The sequence below is a fragment of the Copadichromis virginalis genome, linkage group LG15, assembly GCF_057382275.1.
Source record: "Copadichromis virginalis isolate Kocher_CV1m ecotype Utaka linkage group LG15, C_Virginalis_male_GT1.1, whole genome shotgun sequence".
Taxonomy (NCBI): Eukaryota; Metazoa; Chordata; class Actinopteri; order Cichliformes; family Cichlidae; genus Copadichromis; species Copadichromis virginalis.
The window spans coordinates 37,010,921-37,034,847 of record NC_140632.1 but is presented as its reverse complement, the minus strand read 5'-3'; positions in this window follow the sequence as shown (position 1 = coordinate 37,034,847).

Below are 23,927 nucleotides of genomic sequence, written 5' to 3'. Positions count from 1 at the left end.
CTCTTAACATTAATATAATATCCATGTTCAATGAGCACATAAAATATGGTACGGATTATCAGCATGTAGCTATGGATCCCATTGTTAGCTACCAAGGAACACACGACCACTTGTTTCTGAGTGTGCTGAAAAGTTTTGGTCTGTGGCCACCTCACTTTGTGTAATTTTCCCCCTTTCCTGCCTAAGCTTGGAGGCAGCAGGCCAGAGCTCCTGCAGTGTAATGTAATGTTAAATGAATCTGCCATGCTGTAAACCTGTTATGGAGTTTTAAAAGGCCTATACAGGACCAGCGAGGCAAAAGAGGGAGAAGGAAAGGAGAAGGAGCAGCAAAGGAGACCATTTCTCCTTCTCTTCTTGCCAACCATACAGCTAAGGTATAGAGTGGCTGCGGCTATGTACTTCATTGCTGTCACCAGCCACTTCACCTGGCAAAGGGTCAGCAGGACTTTGGAGGTTTTTGGAAAAGAGATGTTTCCAGAGAAAGGGCATGAAGTGGAAAAAGTAGAGGGCTGGTAATAGACAAGGGGGATGAAGGAGGAAATATGGCAAGACATAGTTATAAAGAAGAGCGAGACCCTCAGGCACTGTGCTAGTCCAGCTTGACCAAATGGCCTCTTTGTAGCCTAGTCATGGTCCTCTTTCACATGGTTTGTTCAGGTGTTTAGTTTCAGTTGAGGATGAATAGAAAGCCCGGTAGTCATAGTTACTAAGTACAGAGGTTTTCTGCAAATGTCACTTATAATACAAAAGCATCTGTTGTTAAAAACTGTAGTTAAAGCACAAGGATAGTGGATTTGTATGCTTTTCTTGGCTGCCAATAAACCAGCCAGAGAAAGCGGTTGCAGAAGGCCTTTAATTACCCCTTTACAAATTGACTGTAAGTGTGAAAACCTGTTTTGTTTATACTGCTTTCTGCAAATATTTGGACCCCCAATGCAACTTTATCTTCTCTTCTTAATTGAGCAGTTGTTTGCCAGACTAATCTCCAAGGCTTGTGTACACAACAATCCTGCAAGATGCTGCAAATTAAAGACTTATCTTAATCCTCTCCTTCCCAAAACATTAGCCTTTCAGATCAGGACAATTCAAGCCAAATGTTTATGCGTGCGTGTGTGTGTGTGTTGTGCAGAAAGTGTAAAAGGTACTTTCAAGCCAACCTGAATTAGCCTGTGTTAAAATATGTATGGAAGACAAAACCAGCCAGCTCACTGTAATGCACGTTGATACATATTTTGAGGATGCATGAGACATATGAGATTGAGTCCTTGAACACTTAATGAGAAACACAGTAGTGCAATAATGTAGCAATTTTATGCTACTCCGAAATGCCCATCAATACCTTTGTCTGAGGTGTAAGTTGTTCCCCGACAAACCGTGAACACCTGCCTCTCTAATCCCATCAATTAATCAGGAGACTAACTACTAGCTTGGGTTACATCCAACATGGCTTTCACATCCTTTATTCTTGCGCGTCGGCCTGTGCAATCTTCTAATCAGAGTAACCCAATCCTTACCGTGTATCCACTGCCCAGGCTAAAAAAGGATGAGACGCGACTGTGAAGGAGACAGATCCTGCTTTCGTGTCTGCCAGCACTCGCATTTTGGCCTCACATCCAAACGCAGTGCACCTCCGCTCCATGCCATTCCTCTTTTTCACTCTCTTTTTTTTCCTTTGACATGCAGCGCACATTCTGGTTTATCCCTCATCTGCGTCTGTATTCTAGTCACATATGTAGTGGAGGAAATACACGGGGAAGGTATTAGGCCGAGTGATTTATTTTTCTGAGACTTAAACCAAACCAGAGCCTGAAGACTACCATGTGACCTAACTGCCCATAGTGCATCTAATAGTATTGCATTGCGATGCATTTGCTCCAAACGGGGTCATGTCCCTAATGATCGCACTCATTCATATTGATCTCTAAAATATCATCTTTAAAACAAGCCCTGAGGTTCATGTCGAACGAGAAAAAGCTCCCTGTAGACAGGAGTTGAAGAATAGGAGAACAATATAAGTACATGAAAGGCCAGTGGCTACACGCCAGGTAAAGTGTCCACCTATTTCTATCTCTCTGCCTCTCGGCAGTAATGATTAGCCACAAAAAAATGAACTGTCCTTTACTCACTTCCATAGCTGCTACAACAACCCCCCGTAAGACACACTGAAAGACAAAGAAAAACAGATGCAGGAAGTAGCAGGTGAGCGTGTCTTGTGGTAATGGCGAGTAAAAGAACAAAGTATTGATCCGCCTTCCTACCGGCGTGTTTCCTTCAATTTAGAAATTAGAACAGTCTGAAAACTGCATTAAACAAACCTCTTCATATTGATGCACTGTAAAAATGAAGAGGCTAACACAGAAGTGAAACAACTACTGCAAAGCACACATTCACCCTGTGGCAAAATGGAAATCCCGCACCTTTTTTTCAGTGGCCAGGCCCTGCAAATAAAACCACCACTCTGGAAGAAATTTCTGGGACCATGACGATATGGTCAATCAGTTTAAAAGCTTATAAAAGTCTTTCCGGATCAGGCTTTTCAACATATCAGGATGCTGGTAAAAAGGTTTGGCTTCCTTGGTAATGTTGGCTGGTAAAATGTGGCTCATATTACTTGAATGATACAAGGTTTTGACCATACATGTAATAGTAAATGCAGACTCTGCCACAGGAGCTAAAGCAGTTGTCCTCTGCTGAAACGAGTCGTCTCATAAATGCAGAGAACAACTGGAATCTGGGCTGGGAGGTTTCCTGTGTGTATAATATGCCCTAGCTTATATTGTTTTAAAATCTATTCATGCAATTACATTCCAAGAAGATGATGGGGGGGGAGCGTTGTTTCCAGAGGGTTACAGTTCCCATGTGTACTGTGAAGATTCAAGGACAGAGCAGGCTGATGAGGGGTACAGGATTTTGAAAGAGGCATAAGATGAGCTGGAAAGTCAGAAACCTATACTGCAGACATCATTTGATATATAAGGGTTAAGGTATCCTGTATAAATGTTTAATCACTGTCTGGGCTCCTGGTTGTTAACCTTCTTAACTGTGGGCTTGAGAGAGCCAATGATACTGCTGTCTAAACACTGGGCATTTGCCTTATCACATCTTAAATCCTCAGCCCCTAGGCTAACCATCATCTAAGAGGTTTGCTGCACATAGCCCTCATCTGACAAAGAGAGCAGCTGTTAGAGTCAATGATACACTTCAGTTCCCATCACTTATCAGTAAACATGGATTGACTTTCTTAGTTTCATGTAGTGTGTGCGTGTGTGTGCATGTGCGAGTGTGCAGTTTGTGTGTTAAGTCAACGCGGGAGCTCCCAGGAAGCCTTAAAAGATAATATCAAGTTTTCAGAACTTTGTTTAGATAAAAAACACTGATCTGTAACCTTTAACACTGCAACCTTTAACAAATGCAACAAAAGTGCCCATTTTGTGTCTGCTTGATGACACAGATAATGCTGACGCCAGGAGCCTTAAACGACATCAGAGAGACGGGGATCAGGTTTAATCAAATCAAAGCTACTGCACCCATGGGAAGAGCCGGTTCTTTAAAGGAATCCTTGCCATAGGATTTTCTGCCCAATGTGAGGTAATATTTGCACAAAAGCAAAGTTGCCCACAATCAGAGTTCTCTTAAGACTTACGAGATGCTCTACTTGCAAGGTTCATATCAGTAAGTACTTTTAACTAACTTTTTGCTATTCAAGAGGAGCAATGAATACACATATTGACAGGTAATCTTAACCTCAGTTTCATATACCATGGTCTACTGTCTCAAACTAGAGTGTGATGGTCTGTGGCTGTTTTGAGGCTTCAGGACCTGAAAAAACTGCCATAACTGATAAATTGAATTGAATTCTACTTTCTACTACAAAATCTTGAAGGAGAATGTCCAAGTCCACCTCTGAATTTCCCACAAAAACCTACAATGAAAGTTTTGGAGTGGCCAGTCGAGACAGATTGAGATGCTTTAACATTTAACAAACATTGTTCATGCTCTAAAACCTTCCAATGTGGCCGATTTAAAACAATTCTTCAAATAAAAGTGGGCAAAAATTCCTCCACAGTGATGTGAAGAGTCATTTCCAGATAGCACAAACACTTGATTACAGTTCTTGGTGCCAAGGACGCCACAACCAGTTATTAGGTTTAGGGGGTAATTACTTTTTCACGTAGGAACAGGAAAGTTTGGACAGCTTTTTCTGTTGATAAATGAAACCATTATTTAAAAACTGTATTTTGTATTTAGGTTATCTTTGTCTAATATTAAATTTCATTTAATGGCTTGAAACATGTAAGTGTGATAAATATGAAGAAGATAGAACTCTAAGATGGGGCAAATGCTTCTTTACAGCACTGTATGCCAAGAGCAGCCTCAGTGTGACCTTTATTTGAGGCTTTCCCACACAGTGATGCCTGACCAAAATAGAGGGGACAGTCTAAAGAAATCAATTACAACCTGATGATTTGCAATATCTCATTTGGTTCAGTTTAATCTTGGTCGTTGCGTTTTACAAGGGACCCAAAAGAAATCTGCCAGATTTATGTCCACATGTCTGAATTAAATGCACATACTCAGCCAAATTTGGCCCGCCTGTTCCACCCTCCACATCACATGCCAGACTACCTCCACCACACTTCACCACACACATACACACAAGAGGCATGACTCACCCCTTTTCCCACTGTTCTGCTTTCCATTACGCCAATACGTTTTTAAACCAAGAGAAAAGTCACACTCCTTTTGGTAGGAACCCAGAGAGACAGCAGACAACAATCATCCCAACAACAGGACTGATAAGCAGAAGGCACCAAGGAAAAGTTTATTTACAAGTAAGGCTGCAGAGGAGTAGATATTGCCTGTTTACAAATTTAACAAAAAAATATCGAGAGTGCCTGGATGATATCACTGTCCTCATATTTGTATCTGAAAATCCTAGATAGGGATGTAAAACATAGTTATACAAATAAAACTCCTAAACTTTACTTTAGGTGTTCAAGTAATTTCATGAAAAAAGCCTCGGCCTCATCTTGGACTAGTTCCACATACAGCATTCGATGAACATGAATATGCTGTGTGTGTATATTTAGCAGAAGGGGGAAAAAAACGAGATTCCCAAGATTACACTGTAAACTTTGAGCTTTTAAAACTTTTGCTTGGTTCATGGTGTTAAAAGTCCGCTTGTTCACTGTAGCTGTTTTATACTACGTTACCCATGATGCACCTCGGTATCTGTACTTCCGGTTGGGAACGTGTTCAGCGCAGCGCTGCACAGATGAGAGGTGTGTCGGAGGAGTAACGTATTAACGTGCATTCGGTGTGAGTTAATACTGCGTGCGTGCTTACCATGTGAGTATTGTAAGATGAGAGTGAGGCTTGTTGACTTTATCTGTGTAATTTGCTATCGCTAAGAGGCTAGTCCCGTTGCTATCGCTAAGAGGCTAGTCTCGTTGCTATCGCTAAGAGGCTAGTCCCATTGCTATCGCTAAGATGCGTTTTGTTTGGCCTACTACAGGCAGCCTTGTGTTCAGCCCATATTTCATTCCATATACGACTTACTGTCAAGCATTGTGGTTGTAGGTGGATGTAACTATTTACTATGTTTATTCTCTGAATCGTTGCAATCTGCAGAGGTCTGGTTTGCCAATGTATATACAAGCCAGAAATTCATTTATGGTCTTAGGGTGCCATCTAGTGGCCATGAGGTTATGGCAGATTGTATAACATTACGCTGGAAACCCACAGTACTGTATAAGGGGTACACTGCTATCCATAGTGGTTAATACAAATGTTTGTTCTTTCTGTTTACAGATGACCACACACACACACATACCCATATACACACTCACACCCCCGTTACCTGCATGTGAATACTGTAATGCCTCCCTACCAACGCTGTACATCCTGTTGATGTCATCTGCCACCTCTTTAGTAAAGTTATTTGAACTACATCACTGTGGAGTACCATTCCTTCTGACCGAGGACGACTCAGTTGAAGCGTGATCGGCAATCAGTGCAAACATACATTACAAGTGGTCCTTCGAGCCGGATTCGCCTTGGCTGAGTTAATGAGATGGCAAACCCTCAGGATAGAGGTGCATCGAGTAGCCCCCGTCCAACGCGGGAGAAGAAACTTCCAGGACATCTGGTGGACTATGAGCACAACCTAACTGAGCCATCTAGCGCTCCAAGTAGTTCAAGCAGCTCCGACTATGAAGAGGATGAGAGATGGCAGAAGATGGAATCAGTTTGGAGCAGTGTCCTCCAACACATGACTCAACTGCAAGTGTCTATGGAGGAAACTCGTGGGACATTACTGAAGCGGGTGGAGCGTTTGGAGCAAGCTTCTAAACCTGGCAGTCCTCTTCCCCCAGAAACAGGAGCGTTAGAACAACCCCAACATATTTCCTCCATAACAGAAGTTGCACCACTACAACCTAGCAATGAGGTGTTACATGACACCACAACACCGGCGAACATGCCGACGCCAGTGGAAACATCTGCTCCATCACCTCCCCGTAAAGCGAGCCTTCACATTCAGCCAGTGCTGCACCCTGCCACTTATGTAGCTGCATCGACGCCACTCAGGAGACCTGGGCGATGCACTGCTGAACCCTTCTCATATCAGCGATCGGAACATCAGCTCCTGATAAACAGGCCAGGCCAGGTGCAGCTATTACATTCTGCATCCCCAGCTGATCAGCCACTACAACATGCTCATCTTTCAGTGCACCAGCTATCACAGGCTGTGGACCCAATGAGTCTGCAGCAGATGTCACATCCCGCTGCTCCTGTCTTCCAAGTCAGACATCCAGCTAATCCTGTGTACTTGCAGCAACCTTCACGTCCACCAGCGCCTGTGACCCAGCCATCACAGTGGACAGAAGCTCATCGCCCTGTGCCCACCATACTGCATCCTGAAGCTGTGCCTGATCCAGCTGGCAAGTACTATGTTCCTTATCCCTCAGGCAGTAACTATTCATCATCTTCCTCTGCTGAACACCATAATCCACAGGTTGCCACAACTCACCCAGCAGGAACGCCTCTACCAAACCTGATGGAGATGATGGTGGCGTCTTCATATGGCATCCCAAAGCCTAAGCTGGTGATCTTCCGGTCGGGGAGAGAGAGTGACTTTGCCTTATTGAAGAAAGGGCTGGACAGCACCTTAGGGCCACATTCTCATCTGGGAGAAGATTACAAGTATCAGGTCCTACTAGATCATCTAGAGCATCCCAGCGCCTTACAGGTAGCCAAGCGCTACATTCACGACCGCACTCCCTACGCTAGTGCAATGAGGGCGCTAGAGCAGAGGTATGGACAGCCAAGGCAGTTAGTCCAAAGTGAGCTTAGCACTATATTAAACTGCCCCCCTATTAGAGCCGGAGACTCTCAAGCTATTGAAGACCTCTCCCTGTCGGTGTCCAGCCTGGTTGGGCTTCTCAGTACCATGGATGAAGTAGCAGCCAGTGAGCTTCATTGTGGTTCACATGTGGATAGACTGCTTACCAAGCTCCCTCTGAACTACAGGGACAACTTCATTGAGTACTGTATCACCCGGGGGATCATCCGCAGTGGCAGCAGCCGAACATACAATATGTACGACTTCTCAGAATGGCTCGAACGGAAATCCCAAGTCCTTCAGCTATCCAGACAAGCCTCTCAAATGCCCCCGGACAAGCCACGTCCAGAGAAGAACCTACTCAAAGCCTCAGCAGGGCTGAAGCCACACAACAGATCTGCTTCCATCTACTACGGCCCAAATCCAGCCCAAGCCAAGCTAAAACAGGAGGGAGAATCTACAGCTCCAGATCCGACAGTCCAACTTAAGAAGAAACAGAAGTTCAAACCTTATTGTCCATACTGCGAAGGGACAGAGCATTATCTGAATGGCTGTGATGGATTCAAAAGGCTAGACCTCAAAGCTATGGCTACCTGGATTACAGAGAAGGCCAAATGCTGGCGCTGTGGCCGTAAACATTCTCCAGAGCAGTGTACTCTGAAGAAGCCGTGCAGCACCTGTGGTGACCAGCATTTGTCGGTGCTCCATGACCTGGTTGAGGCCAAGAAGCGGGACCCTAACATACTAACTGTGAGTACTAGTATGGTCTACCTAGACTATTCAAGTCACTCAGGTCGTGTTATGCTTAAGGTAGTACCAATCCAACTACATTATGGGGGCAAATCACTGAATACATTTGCTGTGCTCGATGACGGCTCAGAGAAGACTGTTGTGCTTCCAGCGGCAGTTAAATCTCTAGGTTTGGAACAGGAGGAAGCAACACTCTCACTGAGAACTATCCCTCGAGATGTAATCCAGATGAAGGGAGGCTTTGTCTCATTTCAGGTGTCACCAAGGGCTAAGCCCAAAGTGAGGTACAAAGTAACACATGCTTTCACAGCCCAACAACTGAGCCTAGCTACTCAGTCATGTCCAGCTGAACAGCTAAAGAAGAAGTATCTTCACTTACAGAAAGTCCAGATTGAGGGATTTAACCAGATCCAACCTTTGGTGCTGATTGGCTCAGATAACGCTCATCTCATCACCCCTGTCCGCCCCGTCCTTCGGGGGTCGTCCAAAGGGCCAGTAGCTATCTGCACCAAGCTCGGATGGGCCATCCAGGGGCCGGCCAGTAGTATGCCTACATCTGAGGGGGACCTGCAGTGCCTGAACATGTGCCTTTCTCCTGCAGAGGCCGTGCATCAAGATGTGAAGCGTTTGTGGCAACTAGATGCTCCCCCCTACAGGACAGAGAAGGAGGTCACACGGTCAAAGGAGGACAGAGAGGCGGTAGCTATGTTGGAGACAAAGACCATCAGAGTCCCAGTAGGCGGTGTCGAGAGATACGCCACTCCGCTGCTGAGAAGAAGGGACTTTCCACGGATGTGTGTCTCTCCTGAAGCAGTAAAAGGCCTTCTCAGATCCACCGAACGTAAGCTGGCCAAGAATCCTAATCTGAACCTCACATACAGCCAGGAGATCCACAGGTTAGTAGATTCTGGTTATGTTGTTAAGCTGAGCCCAGATGAGACACATAGCCCTTCCGAGTCATGGTATGTACCCCACCACATGGTACATCACAATAATAAGGCTAGGGTGGTCTTCAACTGTTCGTTTGAGTTTCAGGGGGCCGTCCTAAACCACTACCTCTTACCAGGACCTCCCTTGGGGCCCACTCTGCTGGGGGTATTACTCCGCTTCCGCCAACACCCTGTAGCTGTGAGTGGAGATATCAGAGCCATGTTTCACCAGATTCGGCTGCTCCCAGAGGATTGTCCTCTGCTACGGTTTCTGTGGAGGGATTGTGAAACTGACCGGCCCCCAGACGTATATGAGTGGAGAGTTTTGCCCTTCGGAACGACATGTAGCCCCTGTTGTGCTATTTTCGCCCTACAGAGACATGCAAGGGAGCACGAAGACACCCACAAGGACATCTGTGACTCTGTCCACACAGCCTTCTATGTGGATAACTGTTTACAGTCCCTATCCAACCCAGAAGAGGCAAAGCAGCTCATCGACCGAATGAGAGATTTACTCATTCAAGGAGGATTCGAGATACGTCAGTGGGCGAGCAACGTGCCCGAAGTAGTTGCTCACCTGCCCGCTTCAGCTAGATCAGAGAGCTGCGAGCTTTGGCTGAACTTCAAAAGTCTCGACCCACAAGAGTCAACATTAGGACTCAGCTGGCACTGCCCGACAGATGTCCTGGGATATAAGCACCGCCCTATAACCTACTCCACGGTCACGCTGCGCAACGTGTACAAGGTACTAGCTACCCAGTATGACCCCTTAGGTTATATTTTTCCCTACACTACAAGGGCCAAGCTGATTGTACAGGCCCTGTGGAGCACAGAGAGAGGATGGGATGAGCCCATCGAAGGGAATCTACTTCAGTCCTGGCTTGAGTGGGAAGGCGAACTGTCACACCTTCAGCATGTCACCATTCCCCGCTGCTACGCCCCTTCTCACAACTCCAGCAATGTGACATACGAGGCTCACATATTCTGTGACGCATCAGAAAAGGCGTATGGGGCTGTGGCTTATCTCCGAGTAATCGATCAACAACTGCCCATCGCCACATCATTCCTGATGGCTCGCTCCAGAGTGGCCCCACGTAAACAGGTGTCAATACCCCGGCTGGAGCTTTGCGCAGCGCTCACAGGGGCCCAATTGGCCAAATTACTCCAGACAGAGCTCACCATCCTCCTGAAATCGATCTACCTGTGGACAGACTCCACAACGGTGCTGCAGTGGATCCAGTCTAGTTCCTGTCGCTATAAGGTATTTGTGGGGACTAGAATCTGTGAAATACAGGAGCTGACATCTCCTGAACAGTGGCGGTATGTGACCTCTGACCTCAATCCTGCTGATGACATCACCAGAGGGAAACATCTCGCTGACCTAACTGTCCGCAATCGTTGGTCACATGGTCCACCCTTTCTGTCACAAACTGCTGACACTTGGCCTAAGTTGCCAACAGAGTTCCCGGCATGCAGTGAGGTAGAGCTCAGGAAGACTGCATTCTGTGGGCACGTTTCTGCATCCCTGACTTTACCGGATCCAACACAGTATGCCACGCTAGATGAGCTGATTGCTGCTACCTACCAGACCCAACACGGGGCGGCTGACGCTCCTATTACAGCAGCGGAGCAACTAGAAACCAAAACCATGCTGCTTCGCTCGGCACAGACTGACAGCTTCTCAGAGGAGGCCCGAGCCCTCCAGATCGGGCACCCAGTCCGCTCAGACAGCCGTCTTAGCGTGCTGTCCCCTGAATATGACAGTCTTACCGGTCTCATCAGAGTCGGAGGCCGCCTCCGTCGAGCTGCCGACTTAGATCCAGACAGTATTCATCCCATTGTATTAGCAGCTGAACATCCCCTGACCAAGCCCATCATAAAAACTTATGATGACCAGCTCCTTCATCCAGGTGCAGAGAGGCTGTTTGCGGAAATACGGCGCACCTATTGGATTCTCAGAGGACGTCAAGCCATTAAGAAGCATCAGCACCAGTGTGTGGACTGTAGGAGATGGCGCGCCTCACCTTCTACACCCAAAATGGCTGACTTACCTTCATCGCGGCTGAGACTCTATAAGCCGCCGTTCTGGTCAACGGGCGTAGACTGTTTTGGGCCATACACGATAAAGATAGGTCGTAGAAGAGAGAAACGCTGGGGAATCATCTACAAGTGTCTTACAACCAGATGCGTGCACCTTGATCTCCTCCCTAGTCTTGACACCGATTCCTTCCTTATGTCATTACGCAGATTTATTGCACGCCGAGGAAAGCCATACGAGATGTGGTCTGATCGAGGGACCAATTTCAGAGGTGGGCACAGAGAACTCCAAACGGCGTTTGAAAACATGGAGCCGGACCTCAAGCAGCAACTGGCCAAGCAGACTATCAACTTCTGCTTCAATCCCCCACACTCTCCTCATTTCGGAGGAGCATGGGAAAGGGAAATCAGAGCAGTGAAGTCAGCTCTGCAAGTGGTCCTGAAGGACCAAGTTGTGGTGGAAGAAGTCCTACTCACTGCTCTCATAGAGGTTGAGGGCATTTTGAACTCAAAGCCGCTTGGCTATGCATCGGCTGACATAGCTGACCCAGATCCCATCACACCGAATCTTCTCTTGATGGGGCGGCATGATTCGGCACTACCCCAGGCAGCTTACGGCCCCTCAGGCACTCTTTCTAACAGAAGATGGAGGCACAGTCAGGTCATCAGCGACCACTTCTGGAAGCGGTTCATACAGAACTACCTCCCAGGACTGCAACTCCGACAGAAATGGAGGAGGTCCACTGACAACATGGCTGTGGGACAAGCTGTTATGATTGTGGACTGTAACTTGCCTAGAGGCCTTTGGCCTGTGGGTACCATTGCCAAAGTTTTCCCAGGGATTGATGGCGTTGTTCGAGCTGCCGAGGTCAAGGTTAAAGACAGTACCTATGTTCGCCCGGTAACTAAGTTGGTGGAACTTCCCAAAGTTCCTGAGGACTCAAATGACACTGTTTCAAAATAGAAGGACTCTAGCGGGAGTGTATTTGCCTACAAATACAGGGGCGGCTGTTAAAAGTCCGCTTGTTCACTGTAGCTGTTTTATACTACGTTACCCATGATGCACCTCGGTATCTGTACTTCCGGTTGGGAACGTGTTCAGCGCAGCGCTGCACAGATGAGAGGTGTGTCGGAGGAGTAACGTATTAACGTGCATTCGGTGTGAGTTAATACTGCGTGCGTGCTTACCATGTGAGTATTGTAAGATGAGAGTGAGGCTTGTTGACTTTATCTGTGTAATTTGCTATCGCTAAGAGGCTAGTCCCGTTGCTATCGCTAAGAGGCTAGTCTCGTTGCTATCGCTAAGAGGCTAGTCCCATTGCTATCGCTAAGATGCGTTTTGTTTGGCCTACTACAGGCAGCCTTGTGTTCAGCCCATATTTCATTCCATATACGACTTACTGTCAAGCATTGTGGTTGTAGGTGGATGTAACTATTTACTATGTTTATTCTCTGAATCGTTGCAATCTGCAGAGGTCTGGTTTGCCAATGTATATACAAGCCAGAAATTCATTTATGGTCTTAGGGTGCCATCTAGTGGCCATGAGGTTATGGCAGATTGTATAACATTACGCTGGAAACCCACAGTACTGTATAAGGGGTACACTGCTATCCATAGTGGTTAATACAAATGTTTGTTCTTTCTGTTTACAGATGACCACACACACACACATACCCATATACACACTCACACCCCCGTTACCTGCATGTGAATACTGTAATGCCTCCCTACCAACGCTGTACATCCTGTTGATGTCATCTGCCACCTCTTTAGTAAAGTTATTTGAACTACATCACTGTGGAGTACCATTCCTTCTGACCGAGGACGACTCAGTTGAAGCGTGATCGGCAATCAGTGCAAACATACATTACACATGGAATCTACACCAATCCGCTTTGGCATGATCTGGAAAAATGTGCACGGTTTCATTTAAGTGTACTGCCCTCAAACACAGTCATATATGAGTACAATGATGCAATTGTGTGTCTGCATTCTTCAAACTTCAGATAACTTCTCAACTAACAGGCATGTTTGTCTCAGCAGTATTCCACTCACCACTTGGTGTTCCCAGCAGCCCCTTTGCCACAGTTTATTCTCAGCGGAGGGTTTGAGGTTGGTTTGGCTGTAGCAACACAGTGGCTTTCCCAGTGTTGCCGCCACCTGTTGTGCTTATCGGATTGGGGTGACTGTATTGGAGCTAAAATTGAATAAGACATTTGAAACCATGGCGTTGTATTCTCTACCTCTTTTTTAAATTTTTCTAGCTAACTAGTTTCAAGCTAAAGATGAAAGACATACAGCTCTGCTATCACTTTCGACATAAAGACAAAAAACTAAATAGGGTTAATGGGCTAGCTGATATATAATAACACGTAATCTGGTGGCGGCAGAACTGGAAGTAGGCTAATATAAAAAAGTGGCAGGATAAGGGTTAAATCGAGTCTACACCATAAATGCACCAAACTTCAGCCAAGAGGCCATGTAACAGGATCCCATCAAGAACCTGAGTGTGTCATTGATATGGTGGTACAAGGTCCTGATCCTAAACTGCAATCTTTGTTAGCCTGACTGTTTTTTCTTTTTTGAAGCTTTCAAGTATTTGGTGTTTGGGACGCTATTAGCTGCAGATTTTTAAAAACTTAGCTTGAAGACATTTTTTTTTTTGTTAAATCAGTATTTAACAAAATAATGCTTTTGAAAAACATAATCTTTTGACCTTTGAGAATTAGATAACCTCTTAACATCTTATTAAGATCTACTGCAGAACATAATACTATACAGCTGTATGTTAAATAAATGACATAGGTAGATATAGATTTTAAACAAAAATCTTACTTCTGAATAGTCAAGAGCTCCAAGTGTTACAGAAGAATGCAAATGAAACTACATTATTTGATCAGTTCCACATAAATATAGTAGGTATCAATGCAACATGAGTAATTGCAGGCTGCCAGCAATGACTGGCTGGAAAAAAACTTTATTTCTTAGAGAGTGTGAGATCTTTCTTTTTTAAAAAAAATCTCTTCTACCTCTCTCGTGGGTGATGTTTTCCAAAATGGACTCGCTAAGGCGTAGCAAACAAGTGAATGCCCAGGCTGGACTGTGGGGGAAAGGCAGATCAATGAGACAGCTCACCAACTCAAGCGTAGCAGCTTTGTGGAGATAGTCCTCTGTGGACAGTTCTGCTTTGGAGACCTGAAATCAGTTTTTTGCTTTGGTCGCTTGTGTGTGTGGGGTTTGCTTATCTGCAGTGGATCCCCAGCGCATGACGCATGTCACACAGGGAGATGGTGTTGCTTCGGAGGTGTGTGGGATTGAGCGACAGAGAGGAATAAAAGTAAACATCTGAAGCCAAAGAGGTGTTGGTAGAGCTGCGATGGAATAAAACAAAACATGAGCATTTAAGGTTAAAAAGTGATCTACAACAAGAATATAAATCCGTTAAATTTAGGACAACATTTCTATACTCAGCATTATCCAAATCAGAACGAGACAGTGCCAGTACACTTCCATCAGATCTTGTCTGTGTGTTATTAATGGAAGTTTTAGGATTAACAGTTAATTTCATATCATATATTGGAGGATTAGAATTCTAGCTTAAAATGCTTAACAAATTGAGAACAGATGGGGACACGAGTTTTCCCAGAAAAACAGACAATAGTCAGGAAGCACATGAATTGGCTTCTTTTAGTCTAGTTCTGTACAAATGCAGCAACGAGCAGAAGAGGGGGTAAAGGTATTATTATCATAAATATATGTGCTTTTACACCAAAACTACTATAACAGTTTGCAAAGGTTCTTCAAAGAGAGCAAAATATGGTTGTTACTCATTCAAAGGAGGAGAGACTTACAAACACAGAGGTTAAAGTGTCTGAATGCATTTTTTAATAGGTTATATGACCCTATTTCACTATGCGTTCAGGGCATTAAAATCAAATTATCCTGGATGAAAAAAATCAGAATACCCCAAAAAGAGTAGTCAATGAGAAAAGTTCCACTCGCAAAAGATAACAATTACCTGAGTCCATTTACATTTAGACTAGCATTTTGCAGCAATTTTCACGCATGTCCGCAGGTACCAGACAGCTCGATGGAGTCTCACAGTTAGCAATAATGGTAATACACCATGAGTCGAGGCTTGAAAATTTAAAATTGAAGTGAAAAAAAGAATCTGCCAATGGCGCCTAATCAGCCAGGGAGAAACGGTGAGCAGGCTGACACAAAGCGTTTTGGAGACCCAGTCAGCTTCAGAAGTTTCTCTCTTATTAATGCCTTTAGATTTCCTTCAACTTAAAACTGCTCCTGGTATTTAGTGCCTTTTCATTACCATGCATGATTGACAAGCACCAATTAAGACCTCATAAATGTTTACCTTTATTTTGACTGTGAATATTTATTTCTTTTTTGATCAATTCTAAATCAAGTAAAGCAGTGTAGAATATTTTGGGGGGGAAATGGACTGGTTAAAAAAATGCATGTTCTCTTGAACAGCCGTCCCCAACCTTTTTTGCGCCATGGACCGGTTTATGTCCGACTATGTTTTTACGGACCGGCCTTTAACCGCCTAAGACCCGAACTCTTTAATGTCATGCATTTTTAATTTCTCTTTGCTCTTTGGGCCGATTGGGACCTGATGAATGTAAAAACAAAGAATTACCAGATTTTTTTTTTTTTTACCTGATTTTTGTTTCTGAGAAAAATGAGATCCACATATGAGGACATTCACTTTAAATTTCGATAAAGCAGTGGAAGTATAATGTCCTCGTAAGACGATATCAGGCCCTTGCAGAGCAAACTTTTGGGTTGTCAGTCTAGACAACCCAAAATGTGATGGCAACATATGTGGACGCCAGGTCCTAGAAGGTTAAGATGTCACAACAAAATAAAACCAGTACTGGTACCAAAAAAATAAGATTTATTCATAACATACGGGAAAAGACCCAGGGAAACAGAGTTAATGATAAAAACGATAAAAAATAATGATAAAAACCCTGTAAACCATCAGTTTGACACCCAAGCCTCAAGTCTCGTGGCCCAGTACCAAACGGGGATTGGGGACCGCTGCTCTTGAAGATCTGGTAAATGCATTGTTGTACTGTTTATTCACAGTACACGTATTTCTCTGACGGACTTGGTACATTCACTGGAGCATGCTGCTGTATAATAGGAGACCTGTAAGTCATTGCAGGAAGCTGGAGATTTACTCTATAGTCATACAGCACTTGTCCTTGGACATACACTATTGCACTGCTTCTATTCATGTAAGACCAACCTCAGCCTAGCTCTCACGGCAGTGTTCGTATGTTTCCTTGGATGGAAAAACTTTACCTCCCCGACTAAAGAAAGCCTCTTGTTGCTGTTGTTGTTTATCATTTCTTACTCGTGGGAAAAATAGGAGTCAGGCCTACATGTATTTACTCAGCAGTGGTATCACAGGCTACTCTTCTGTTATGGGATGTTTTATGTTCACAAACAAGATAGTCAGCGATGGATTCCACAAACACGCATTCGCTATCTCTTCCCATGCCTCTCATAATCTCTTCAGCCCTCTCATAATGAAACAAAAAGGCCGGCACTCACTCAGATGCATTACTTTGCTGCATTACAGTGAATCATGTTTAACTTTTATTCAGAGCTTTGTTGTGACACAGAGACATTTTTGCAAATGAAACGTAGACAGCTGTTTGCATGCACAACCCAGCAAGTGATGATCTACAGCGGAAGATATCTTTTTCGCAATGCGCTGGCGTGCAGTATTTCTCAAGCGTGATGCTAAACAGGAGACCCGAAATATTAAATAAATATACGATGACTCCACTGTGTTGAAAGCTGAGTCTACAAATTCATGATCTTGCAAGTCAAACACATTTTCACAGTGTGTGGTTTGTGAACCACGGGCAAATAAACTAATTCCTTTTTTTCCCCTTTTCCCAGCTTGTCCTGGAGTGTTCCCATTTGGCCCCTGTCCCTGTCGTCACCCAGCTGCTCATCGAGTCTAGAAGTGATAAAATATTTAGAAAAAGCTGAATCTCCTTGGGGAAATGCATGCAAAGAGTACCTTTTTCTACCTGTTATACAGATGGATGGATAAATGACCCCTCCACCACCATCGTCCTTCCCCTTCCACGGCATTCTTCTGTAGCACAAATGAACCCTTCTTCTCTCCCCCTTCATCTTTCTTTTCTCGTAACTGACCGGGATAGGATTAAATGATAATTTGCCCTTTATTCTCTTTTGGAACGCTTAAGGGTCCAATTCCACTCTTGCATGTCTGATCCTCTTATATCAGCGCACTCACTGACATGTTTTCAAAATTCTTTTCCTTTATTTTCCATGCCGTTGCTACCAAAGCCAACATCGCTTTCAGAGCGCCAACAAGTTGTAAACATGGTAATAAGAGGAGCGGAAGGATAACCAGGAGAACTCAAAGGAGGGGAAAAAAAGGGGGAATAAGCATCTTAAACTCCTCATTGTTTTCCCTCTTTCTTATGTATATCAAGCATTCTGGGTGCTCACACTGTCAGATGGGCGGTTGTTTTTTTGTTGGTGTTGTTGGTGCACATATGAAAATATTGCAAGAAGAAATCAGAAGCCTTTACATGTGCTATAACTGAAGCTTATTAGCACAGAACGTACTTGGTTGTTGGTCTTGAGTATTACAGAGGAACTGCTGATCTACTGGGATTTTTCCAACACAACCATCTCTAGGGTTTAAAGAGGATGCTCTGAAAAATAGAAAAAGTCCCGTGAGCTTGATTCTCTGGGTGGAAATGCCTCGTCGATCCCAACATGATGCCAACTGTTGATGTGGTGGAACGGGAGATGCGTATCATGGATGAGAAGCCGACAAATCTGCAGCAGCTGTGTAATGCTAAATGCTAAAGGAAAGCTTGTTACGCCTTGTTAAAGGGGTCTCACCAAGTATATATGTTTAAATCATTATTGCATATTTTTTATGTTTCTGTAACAGTTAATCCACCAGTATGTGCGAGCTCTTTAATCAAACCGATGTTTTTAGTGCTACATTTGTTGTTATGGCAGGTACTCCAATAAATTTGTTAAACATTGTATGTAATGTTTATACAGTGCTTGACAAATGTGTGTATTTAATTTAGTTTTTCACCATTTATAGACCACTTTTTTTTTTTAGAAAAATGTTTAAAAGTAGAATAATAATGTGTGTTGCATTTTTTTTATTCTGTTGCAATAAAATTCAAAGTAAAAATCAGAATGCAGGGTTCCTCTTCAGGATTTTACTTACATCCCTTGTAAATGTCTTTTTTCAGTACATGCTTTCCCCCCACTTATGAAGCCCTTTGGCCATGAAAGAACAAGAGGCTTAATTTGGTAAAAATTGATTTTTATCCCATCATAATTTGCCTTGTCTGTATGTGGTCTGGCCACTGGGCACTGTAGCCGGGGATGAGAAGAGGTTGGGTGGGTATGAAGGAATATTACAAATTACGTACGCACATCCGAGCTCGATCGATAGAGAAGCTGCAGTCAATCTTGTTTATTACTTCTTTTGCAATCTCAGGATTTAGAATTTGTGGCAGGGAAGGGAGATGAATGTGCGGCCGCTGTGGTAGGAACGCCACAGATTCCCCCATACACAAAGAGAAAGGAGCGAAGTGAGTGAGAGGAGAAGGACTGAAAGGTGGTGGAGACAGTAGCCATGGAGATGACAATAATCCTGGCCATGTTCAAATGGTGCTTTGGTCTCTGCGACATACAGGCTACGGAGAGACATACACAAACGCAAAGAGTACAATGTGTTGTTAATCTTCACCATATGTCTGGCTGACTCCTGACAAACAATAAGAAATGGAGCCACAGTGGTGTTAATCCCAAAAAGCCGGAGTGTGGTGAAAACAGCGACTAGGAACCAAGAAAAGACTGATCAGAAAGAGAATGAAGAATTTGCAACCGCTGCAAATTATAAACACCGGCCAGCCATACTACAGCATTACTACTGTCAGGAAAATAATGTATAAACAGCATTTTCCAGAAAATGTTCTTTACTTTGTTTAATCCCACTTCATTCTTTGCCCACCGGTTGGTAACTCCAGTGTTCAGCAAACCTTTCAGTGAAATATATAATCAAAGGAGAGGATAGAGTGGCTGTTTTCTTGTCTCTGCCTTCAGGCGTAGTATCAGACTGCAAGTGACGGAATGGTCTGAGAAAAAAGGGGGTGGTGTTGAAAGGCCAGGTACACAGCTTCACATGTTACTGTAGCACTACAAATGGATACAAGGTGCAGGTGTGTGTGTGTGTGTGTGTGTGTGTGTGTGTGTGTGTGTGTGTGCGTGTGTGTGTGTTAGTCATTTGATATTTGCTCTTGGGCTTGTACTTCTGTCACAATGGCTGTAATTTTTCGCTTCGACATCAATGTTAAGTTTAATAGCTTACAATTTGACGCCGCTGATTTTCAAGGTACAAAAGGAACAAAGAGAACATATCAAACAGAACAAGCAACAACAAATATTCAGCTCGTGCTTTAAGTGAGAGAAAGACTTAGTTTGAAAACGTGTGCGGATGGTTGGAGATGGCTGCTAGGATGACTTTTCTTTGACATTAAGTCATATGAACTAAGTGAGGCACATAAAAGCCAGTGTTGTGTGGTGTGCGTAGTCTTGTTCTCCTCTGGATCTTCTCCTAATGCATGTTGTTCGGTGTCACGCGTCTCTTCATAACATGAAGATAAGCCCATTACAGACTGGCAGCCTTTCCAATGTGTACCTCACTTAGATCCTGAAGACAGCTGGGATAATCTTAATTAGATGAGCTGTTAAGAAAATGAATGGTTGCAAACCAAGGCATCCGTATTTAGGTTCATCATTACTTTTTTAAATTTCTGTTCCTTTTTTAGTTGACTACTTTCACTTCAGTATTACTCAATATTGTGCCAAACACTGAAATACAGTCATAGGCTTAGCAAGGCCAACATTAGACTGTGTCTTCAATGTTTGTGATTCACAACCAAGGATAAGGTCTCTTCATTGATTTGAAGAGACCTAAATGACACAGCGGCGTGTTGAAAAGAGAAGTTTTAGCCAACACTTGGACCTTCTTCTTTCAGCTGCTCCTTTTAGGTGTGTCACCAGAGCAGGTCATCTGTGTCTAACGGCTTCCTTTGTCACACCACCCCTCTGCATGTCCTCTTTCACTACAGCCATGGATCCTCTTTTCTTCCTGCCTGGATGCTCCATCTTTAACATCCTTTGTCCAAAGTATCCACTATCCTTCCTCTGCACATATCCAAACCAGTTTCTGTTTGTTTCTGTCACAAATCACTCCTGACACCCTGTCTGCACACTTGTGCTTTACTTTGGATGGTTGATGCCAGGTATTTAAACTCATCCACTGTCTCTGCTCTTGCTCACCTTTACACCTGTCTCCCTCTCATTCACACACATGTATTCTGACTTGCTTTAGAGGCTTTGATTACCTTTCTGTCCAGTGTCTGCATTCACCTTTCCAGACTCATCTCCTGCTGCTTTTTGTTCTATCTGCAGATCACTGTATCATCTGCAAACTTTATAGTCTATGGGATGACTTCATTTATCAACCTGTCAATAACCATAGCAAACAGGAAGAGGCTCGGAGTCTGATATAATTCCACCCTTACTTTGAAAAAAGAGCTTGTATCAATGGGTGAATGAGTGCTTTGAGTGCACAGGTAGAGTAGAAAAGCACTATGTAAGAACCAGTCCATTTACAATAACTTCTCTGCCACTTCCTGACTTCCTCATACAGCACCACAGTTCCCTCCTTGGCACCCTATCATATGTTTTCTTTAGCTCCAAAAAGACACCGTGCCTCTCCTTCTGACCTTCTCTATACTTCTCCATCAAGACTCTCAAACCAAACATCACAACTGTAGTGCTCTTTCTCAGCACAAAGCCTGATTGTCACTTCTTCTCTTAACCTTGCTTCAGCAACTCTTTCCCATATCTTCATGGTATGACTCATCAGCTTTCTCCCCCTGTATTTGCTACACGTCTGCACATCATATTTGTTCTTGGAATTGGGAACCAGTAAACTTCTTCTCCATTCCTCAGGCATACTCTCACCCTCCAAAGTTGTTTAAACAGTACAAACAGATCTTAAACAGGTATTCTCTGAAAACGTGGATTAGAAACACGTCCACTTAACGTTTAATCAAATTTTTGATACTTTCTATAAAAGTGTTCTTAATGGATTTACAAGACCAGAAGAGTCCCACTCTCTTCATTTGTCCAAAATTTCAGTGAAGGTCAGTAGCATCATAAAACAAACATTGCAAGTGCTGAGACATTTTTTTAACCACATTAAGTAAGGTATCCTTGCATTTTAGATGACAGCCGCCTACACATTAGCTTTTCCTTGAGGAATAATAGAGAGCAAAACATATTAATATATCCTAATTCTCTCTTTTTTGTTTTCATTGTGATCAGAATTGCAGACAAACCAAGAGCTTCTGCTAGACTGCCATGTGCTTTGCTTAATGTTAAAAGCACTGCACTGCATGATGGGAGGTTTTCCAAGATGTGGTGGAGAAATTCACAATATCGCCATGGTTTGAGCTGTTTGAGGAAACCAGAGTAAAGCTCCCAGACTGCAGCTTTTCCTTTTCCTTATCTTTTTTTCTTTGTGTGTACACCCTGTAATCTTGTGGGAATAGTGGAATAAAATTTCAGTGCAGTTATTGAACATATGCTACAGAAGATATTGAATTATGTGTGTTTGCTTTAGAGAAGCACGGAAATTGTAGGATTGTTAGCAACAGCGCTGAATTGTTATTTGTGTATTTGTGTCCACACCTTTGCAGAAACACATCTGTACTCTGTGAGTGTGTGTGTCCTCGCATGTGCCTTGCCTTTCTAAACATTTTGTCCCCCTTTGCTTTTCATCAAAATGTCTGTTTCGGGCTGAGCAGAACAAGAGACACAGAGAGAAAGCAAGACGCAGAGAAAGGGAGAGACCCTGCTGCATCCCAATCAGCCAAGCTCACTGAGGCAGAACTGTGCCTAAAATACTGGGGCTGAGGTGGTCTCAGCTTCACCGCCCCATTGCCAATTCAACGTTGCCACTTTCCAATGCAATTCAAATAATAATAACAAATGGATGGATATGTGTGGCATGCTGGGCTTTTTCAATATACGCCATGACTACAACACATTAAAGGAGTAAAGTCAGGGAATGTAAGGGGAATTGAGCGCAGGTTAAGCAAAGCCAGGCAAGATTTTTGTGTAATAATACAGCTCATCTTATCAGTCTAACCATGAAGTGGATTTGTGGAAGTGGCAGAGGAGTCTTATCGTTCCTGCTACTTTGGTCCTAGCAGAGGTTAAGCATGAGCATGGTAAAAATTCATACTTTTGGACAGAATGGTTAAAATACTGTTAATTATGCTTTGTATGCATTATGAAATGTCTGCTTTTCTCTAAATACAAGGTTCATTTCATGCAGGAGGGGATGCATTCAGGAAAAGAAGGAAGACGGTGGAAAACGAGAGCTGTTCACATGGAGCTAACGCACTGGGAGGTCCCCAGCAGCCTGATCCTGTAGCATCAAAAGTATTTATATATATATAAAGGATAGTTTAAGTTCACATGAGCTGTTCAAAGCAGAGGTGGTGTCTGGCTCAGTAACGTAGGAGCTGGTTCCACAGAGGAGAACGCTGACAGCTGAAGGCACCACCTTCTATCCTAGCCTGGAAAAACTGTAGGAACCACAAGTAAGCATACACTCTGTGAGTGAAGCGCTCTGCTGGGATAATAATAATAATAATACTTTATGATCTTTAAGATATGGCAGCACTTGGTCATAAGGGATTATGTGTGTGAGGAGAAGGACTTTGAATTGAAGTCATACTTTTGGAGGAAGTTAGTGTAGAGAAGCTAAAGTGGAAAGAATATGATCTCTCCTGCCAGTTTCTTTTAACACCTTCACTGCAGCAATTGGGATCAGCTGAAGACTTTTCAGGGAGCTTTTCAGCAAAAGCTGAAAACCACAATGCATGCTATATTACGTTATTAAAGCCGATATTTATGATGGATGGTTAAATTCTGCCGTTGCATTAACAAAACTGTGGAACTGCAGCGTTAATTTTGAATCCTTGGGATTAAGCGTCATGCTTTAAGAGTTGCAAAATGAAGTAGAGTACATAGAACTGCTGCTGTCAGTGTGTGCACTTAGATTCAGCTCTACAGCTGCATCTTATGGAACTCATTTAGAATGTCACACACTGGCGTTAAACACTGCTCACCTCAGCTTGCCCTGGTTTTTGAGGTTCTGCAAGTCAGTATCTCATGTTAAGGTTTCAAATGAAAAAGGTTGATTTAGTGTCACCGGTGGTTCAGTTATCTCAGAGAAACTAGTTAATCGTGTGAAACTGCACCGTGCACCGCATGGCGCATTTCTTCATTCCACGCACAAAAATAGGCACCGAAATGAAATTCAAATGCTGGCAAATTGAAAACAAATTTCTGTCCAATTTCCACACAATAAAAACGTGGCTGTGGTAATCTGGCTAAACGACAGCACACAAAGCCAGGATCAGTCTACTCTCTAATCCTGTTGTGTGTTGTGTACCTGCTTACAGTCGCTCAGGCTTGTATCCCATTTCCCCTGAATTCCCTATTATTAAGCACCTGTTAGAACAAGCACATTCACCTGAAAGGAAAGCGCTCTAGGCTATTAGACCTTTAGACCTACAGGAACAGCCGGGTTCATGAATGTCTTTATTGAAGTGTAAAAGGGTTGGCTTTGGTTTCCAAAGCCTCTCAATACTGTAGCTCTGTGCTGTGGACATTTGGAGGATAGAAGGCACTCTGCTTCTGCTCTCTTTCTATATTTATTACCATTACAATGTTTTTGTGCCCT